Here is a 7,931-nt window from a genome sequence, read left to right as displayed (position 1 = left end):
AAACCATTCTTCAGATTTTTTTATTAAAAGTTTTCTCGCCTTTCAGCCCAAAATTGCCCTAAAAATGAAATCAAGTTATGTTCCGGCCAGAAGTAAATTGGCATTGAAAAGAAAGTTAGGGGAATGGCTAAATAATTCAATTGTTTGAGCGACGGCTGATGGATCGGATAAAATATTTTCTTGCACGTTTTACGTACGTTTCAATATTGTTTTACCCAACTCTCTTATTCAGTTGTGTGCCAGATTCTTACACTACATTAGACACGGTGACTTTTTATAGACAGACATACGTTTTAAAACTTAATTCCGAAGTAAAATGGTAAAAAAACGATCTTGTAAAATAATAAATTAATGATATATAATTAATTGGATATATAAATGTTTTTCTCAAGTGATGTTACCACGAATATATTACATGTTATAACACTTAAATATTTACAATTGTAATGTAAGCTGGTTCCACGTTTAATAACATTCACAAGGAATATGTAAACGTGTGTACTTCGTAAAATCAGCAATGTTTCGGAACGTTTCTGTTAGTTTATGAATAATAAATAGTTAATAAGCCACACGATGAGTATGGAACCCAACACGGGGAAGGAATAACACGTAATATAAATTTCGTATACTTGGCAGAATGTCCTTGTTTGCCGCAAGTCCCCAACACGTGTTTGTTGCCAGCGACAGATGTAATTATTTCACACGAGGCTCGGAATAGGACCGCTCTTGTTGGAAAGATATATTTCTAAGAGTATTATTTATTTTTCGTCATTTTATACCAGTTTTAATCTTAATTTAAAACATGGCTCTAACATTGAAAAATTTTGTACGCCTGTTGTTGTTGTACTGCTGGTTTTTGTTAAGTTCTTCTGTTATACCCCCAATGCAAAAGAAAAGTGTTGCAAGCTTAACGTTTGTGTGTCTATCTGTGGCATCGTAGCTCCTAAACGTATAAACTGATTTTGATTTATTTTCTTTTGTTTAAAAGTAAACTTGAACGATAATGTTTTTAGCTTTGAATATACAAAATCTGTTAGGCTATTTGAAGATCATCTTTTTTCTAGTTATTGAAGGAATGTGAGCAACTTCTACAAGTCTGATCGATTTAAAATGTAATCAATCCTAGGACTTTAATGATATAACATTAACATGGTAACCATGATCTGATGCTGCAGCATCGTTTGCAGAGGACCCAACGAATCAACAACTAAACCACTTACATCACAGATATTGCATTTGAGCTCATTGGAACGCAATGTATATGTTATAAATACATTAAGGTATATGTAGATCAGAGGTACTTTTTAATTTTTAATTTAAGTTTCTATATGTTTTTCTTAAATTTAAGTCACGAAGCCACAATTTTAAAAAAAGTGTAGCAGTATGTACATGTAGTCTTGTGACATAACATGATAACACATACATACAAAATTAAACTTTTAAAAACGGGCATTTAATTATCATACGGATTAATTTCGTTCTTAAGAAATTTGCTCTTACTCGTAGTACGATACTTTTAGGTGAATTTATTTTATTTGCTTCTTACATATATATCACGTCGCTCGCTCCGGGCACAGGCGCCATTTTATCCAAGTAAATGTGTACTTAAGTTTCAGTATAGTTTCTTTTGTAATGAATAGAATTACTCAGTCCTTATGTTGTTTCTTCAAGATAATGTCGTTTAGTTCCTGAATGTTCATTGTTTCCTATTTAGATATTTGCCTCCTTCCAAAAACAAAGAGAGTGTTCCGTGTACTGAGAATGAAGTACGACTTATGTTTACTTGAAGGGTAATGAGTTATGTGCGTGGTATCTTGATTCGCTACTGTTTGACAAACGAGGTTACAATTAAAGGTTAAGAGATCACTTTACGTCCACCATGATATTCTTATCTTGCTCTGGTTTCCTTTCTACATTCAATGGACGAGTCATGAGCCGTCAGATAGAACCATGTAAATTTGATACGTTAACCGTAACCATATTCACGACAAGAGTACCTTTTAATTTGAAAAGAGGGTGTTTTATTTAAATTTAGAATAAATTTCAAGTTTCAGATTATCTGTATTTATTTTCGCTGATTGTACAGATTTTATTTATTTTACGAGCCGTTATTTTCTCTAAGGGTGGGATAATTGGAAAACTAGGCAATTTGTTATTTGATTCCTCTGAGTGGCTGTCTACATCAAGAAGCACTCCAATATATATTCATATTACAAACGAAAAATGTTATTATTATAATAATATTAAACAAAATTCCTTTTCTTCTATATTAATAAAAAAATATAACACTTTTGTATTTATTTGTATGTACATGCAGGCTTTGTAGTCGGCTTTTATTCGAACCACTTTATTTCATATTAATTTGCCGTCTCCTTGTAGTATGTACGTAGTAGTAAAGTAGTTGAACAATGTGCATTCTTGTGCACACCGAACGTGCCAGGGCGTGAGCTCATAGCAGCGCGCGGTGTATCTCCGATCGTGTTTGGTTAAAGAGACCAGTCTTATCAGCTTTAGTACAATGTGTAACGTGTATAGTGCTTACAAATTTAACTTTAAAATACTTCGTCTATCATCTTACACACATTTACATATATACACTTGATTATAATTTTGTTATATTTTTAATATTCCCTCTCAAGTATTCGTTCGATGTTATTGCAGGGTACATAATTAATATATAATTGTATATTTTAAATAAATAATAACTACTAATAATACTGGTGCATGAAATTTCGCCTTTTTTAAGCATAGAGACTCAATTAAATCAAATTTAAATCCCGAGGTGACTTTAGTTAGTTAGTTGGTAGCTATTTCATACAGACGTAGTTGCCAGAGTCCACTACGAAGTGTGAAAATTAATTATAACTAATCTAATAAATTACGCTTTATTTTAATTACGTTTTTTTAATTTTCGTGTGGGAACCTGTAGCAGTATTATCCTATAATATTATTTTACATAATAATGAACAAACAAATACAACAAATACCGGAGCAAACGATCTCCGCCCGTAACATTCATTACCATTCACCGCTCATCCAATTATTTCTAATGCTTGTTGTCAGATATTTTGCAAATATATTCTATAGCCTAATTTAATCCTTGAAAATCACACGTCACAATTAATTTGACAGTTGGTTACGACATAAAATATACCATATAATAATTTTTTTTATATAAAATAGGTAGGCAGACCAGCAAAGGGGCCGCCTGATCGTAAGAAGTCAAATCAAATCAATAGACATTGATACCGTAAAAAATGTTTACCGTCCCTTACATCGCCAATGCGCCACCAATCTTGGGAACTAGATGTTATGACCCTTGTGTCTATATTTAAACCCGTTCACTCACCCTTCAAACCGGTACACAATGATATTAAATATTGATGTTTTTGACTATCTGATGCGCGGGTGGTACGGTACGGTAACACACACGGGCCTTTACAAAACCCCACCACCAATTGAAATACTTTATGATTATGTGTTTTTGAATAAAATATAATAAAAATATTATATGCTCCATTTTAAATGTGATTACCCGTCTAGATGTGACATTAATAACATAAGCTTAAACGTGTTGAAGTTCTTCAGTTCGCAACTCATGTTTGCGCGCCCAAGGTCTACAAAACGGGCGCGGTATTGTTCGCCCTCCATTGTGCCGCGATCCTTTATCCTTTTATGTTAGATCGGTCTCACTTTTGTTCAATACCCCCAGTATCAAATCCGGCGCTAAACTCGTAAGGCTTCGTTATTTTATTCTAACGAAATGTTGTATAAATGTTTATGGTTTCTGAAAAATGTAATGTTACATTTTAATATTATAATTGTTTTAATTGGATATTTAAAGAATTTATTTAAGTATTTGTAATATTCTCTTTATTTTGCTCAATTTCCATAAATAAAAAGACCCAATTATACATATCCTTGATATCATTTGATAAATAACCACGTTGCAAGTATCAAGATTGTGTTTAATTACACGCCAACACTACACAGAGCTAAATAAACAGAAGCTATCAACAGGAACTCCAGATAGAGATCCTTAATGCGGTTATAACTGCTATAGCGTAACATAAATTAGAGGCTCGCTTACTGATACCGATGGTTACCATAAGATAACTGTAACTAGCAGGCTAATGTTTTGTTTTCAACTTATTTTAATGACAAAGACAAAATAGTGAAAGACATGTATATATGTAGTATACAGACACTAAATAGTTCTGCAAAAAAGTTATATTCATTTTGAAACAAAAAGGTACGCACACATACAAAGGTACATAAAAATATAATTTAACTAAATAATAAATATATTTGTACGAAGAACAGCCTTATTGTTATTCCAGGTTTGTGGTAACGCAATGATATATTTTGATACTTTTCGCTACATCAACCAAGTTAACAATATATATATCTAATTTGTCAAATTAATGTTCGCCTCCGTTACACGTTAAGAATTTATTATAAATTTTTTTGTATATTAAGTTTAATAATTTAGTGTTTAAATGGGTGAATTATAATATTTTATAAAAAAAACCATTTCTTTTGCTCGTAATTTTGAGTTTATGAATAAATCTCATTCAAAATTTTTGTAATTGTAAAACAATATAATAACTGAAAACCAACTTGTTTTTTTTTAGTTTTTTTAGTTTACAGTAAATTTTAAGGCAGTAATACATTTTTAACAATTAATAACAAATAAGGTTTGGACTTCAAGTGAGTGTATAGTTAGTTCGTATAGTCATAACATTGTGTATGAGATTTTTTTTTTTTTATAGAATAGGAAGGCGGACGAGCATATGGGCCACCTGATGGTAAGTGGTCACCAACGCTCTTAGACATTGGAATTGTAAGAAATGTCAACCATCGCTTACATATCCAATGCGCCACCAACCTTGGGAACTAAGATTTTATGTCCCTTGTGCCTGTAATTACACTGGCTCACTCACCCTTCAAACCGGAACACAACAATATCAAGTATTGCTGTTTTGCGGTAGAATATCTGATGAGTGGGTGGTACCTACCCAGACGAGCTTGCACAAAGCCCTACCACCAGTAGGTGACCAGAGATGTGAGCCTGTTGGAGTTGTCACATTAATTAAGAGAAAGAGACTTCGTTAGTTGTGTACAAATTAAGTACTTCATTTTAAATGAACCGTTCGCATTTCATTTATTATGCTCCGGTACTTTATATGATTTATAATATAACTACTAATGAATATCTGTCAAACGGTTCAACGAGCATATGAAATATAATATTAAAGTCTAAATAGCTTTGTATTATGATTCTACACCAATAACTGGCAGACGAATATCCTCGTACATTAGTCGAGGAGCTGCTATTCCTTCTACTAAATGTTCATCACTTCGACATAATTAAGAAAAAATATGGAACGTAATCAATTATAAGTAACATCGTTAGAATTTGTGCAAGCCCGTCTGGGTAGGTACCACCGACTCATCACACATTCTACCGCTAAGGGTAGCAATAGGTACTTAGTATTGTTGTGTTCCGGTTTAAAATGCGAGAGAGCTAATGAAACATCTTAGTTCCCCAGTTTAGTGCCGACTTTGCGATATATAGCATGGTTAATATTTCTTACATCGCCACTGTTTATGGGGCGGTGATGACCACTGACGATCAGGATAAAAGAACGTTTACCGAAATTCTTTTATAAATTGTCATTAAAATGTTTTTTTTTTAGAATTAACGATTTTGTAAAAAATAATATTCAATCGAAATATTATACATATATGTCTGCGCCATTTAATAAATAAATACAATTAAATAATAAATAATAAGCACCTGTACTCAATATTTACATCGCATACAATTACATCAATAATACTCGCGCGCACACTAATACAAAAGCACATAACCAAAGCTCCAATCTTTGTTCCTATTCGCTCCTCCTCGCCCCCGCTCAGTTGCAACAAGACGTATAATCGATGCGGCGCGCGTGCGTCGGTTAGCTTCCGAATTTGTCATAAAAATCACTACAATTAGTGAAGAAGACAATTACTTAAAATTATTATAACAGGAAATAAAGTGCGTGTGTGTTGTGTGAGTTTAAAATTAACTACTGTTGGTGGGTAATGATCACGAAACCACGCCACGGTATCGAAGAAAACCCAGTGAGTACCTCCATCATTTTGTCCACATAATTTATAAGATAAAACAAAAAACAAAATATATATCATTAAAATTTATTCTTAGCAAATTTATATCCGTATATAAAATTGAAAACAGTTTTTTGCACACAATGTGATTAGGTAATAAAAAAATCTTGTTTATCACATCATCAGATAATATAAATCGTTGCTCGTTTCCCGCTCTATGTAGGTAAGCCTTCCCTTTTGTCCACGTCGCGTTTCATCTCACACGATTCACACGCAACGATCATTTGTAATTGCTGGTGATATTTATAAGAAATTATTCTTTAGTAAAATTTCTGTTTTATTGTGAATCAAATACAAAAACCGATGCAAAGTTTGCCAATCTTGAAGTCGTGAGACTTCAAATGAGCAACTTTTCCCATATTTGTGGTCTTTCTCAGCGTATAGCATTGCAGAATTATATTTATATTATTTTAAGCAATTCAATGTATGTATGTACGTACGTACATAGAATAGAATGTTGGCCATTACACCCCTGAACCTCAGGGAGTAACGTAAAATGTAATTTGACAATTTTTTTGTCAAATAGGTTATTTACCTTTAAAAAAATCATTTCCCGTCCATGTTTTATTATGTTTGTACGTAAATTGTGTTTGAAAAAAATATACGATCTTTTTAATGGTTTATTTATTGGAGCTATGAATATACTTTTGGTTTTAATAAATAAACTATTAGTGTAAGATTATTATGTTCAATACAAAAGGTTTTACATTAATACAAAATTATATTATGAAGTACTCTTTTTACTTCTTCCATATACATAGAATTTTTCATTAATTAAATATTATTCTATAACGCATTTAAAATTTTAATTATATAATTTAAAAATCTATTCTATCTCGAGTTTATCACCACAGTAAAACTAAGCATACGGTAGTTTTCGCAAAAGTTTTAAATATGAGTTTAAATGTTCTTATACATGTTGTGCTGAATGCAGTCGCTTTTATCTCGTTGTAGTTTGAAGAGGTGTTTGTTCGTTGTAGAAGAAACAGGGTTTTTATTACGTCTAGACTCAGCCGTTGTCAGACAGTTTTAACAACAAAACAGAATATTAGAAACAATTTCATTTTCATACATTTACTAGAGACCAAACATTTACGTGCTTAAGCTTCATTTATAAGACTTAAATTTTTTTTATAAAGTAATGATGTGACAAAGACTTTTTTATCGTATTCCAATCGCCTGTCTATTACGTCGCACCGCAGAGGCGATGTCCATCACAAAGCTATTAGCTGACTTATCGTTTTTCGTGTCACTATCAGACGGGCGAGATGAAGCTATTAAAAACTAATCAATGCTCCGCAAATTTTCGTGAATGTTCCTATTTTCTGTCGTTTCTGTTTTGCTTCCTCGTATTATATATAGAAACGAAACAAATGACAATATATAATGACTATATATAGTCATTTGTTTCGTTTTGTTTATATGAAGATTACCTTCCTTATTTAAGTAATAAGTATTTTAAACTGTTTTAAAAGTATTTTTCTATTCTTGGTGCAAAGAAGCACTACTCTAACTTACTGAGTTTTTCTCGGTTCTTCTCGGTAGAATCAACATTTACTGGTGGTAGGGCTTTGCGCAAGCTCGTCTGGATAGGTACCACCCACTCATTAGATATGTATACAGACTGCGAAACAGAAGCACTTGATATTGTTGTGTTCCGGTTTGAAGGGTGAGTGAGCCAGTGTAATTACAGGCACAAGGGACATAAAATCTTAGTTCCCAAGGTTGGTGGCGCATTGGCTATAAGCGATGGTTGA

Source organism: Nymphalis io, chromosome 6 (genome assembly GCF_905147045.1).
Source record: "Nymphalis io chromosome 6, ilAglIoxx1.1, whole genome shotgun sequence".
NCBI classification, from domain to species: Eukaryota; Metazoa; Arthropoda; class Insecta; order Lepidoptera; family Nymphalidae; genus Nymphalis; species Nymphalis io.
The sequence above is the reverse complement of the archived record's forward strand: the minus strand, read 5'-3'. Positions refer to the sequence as shown.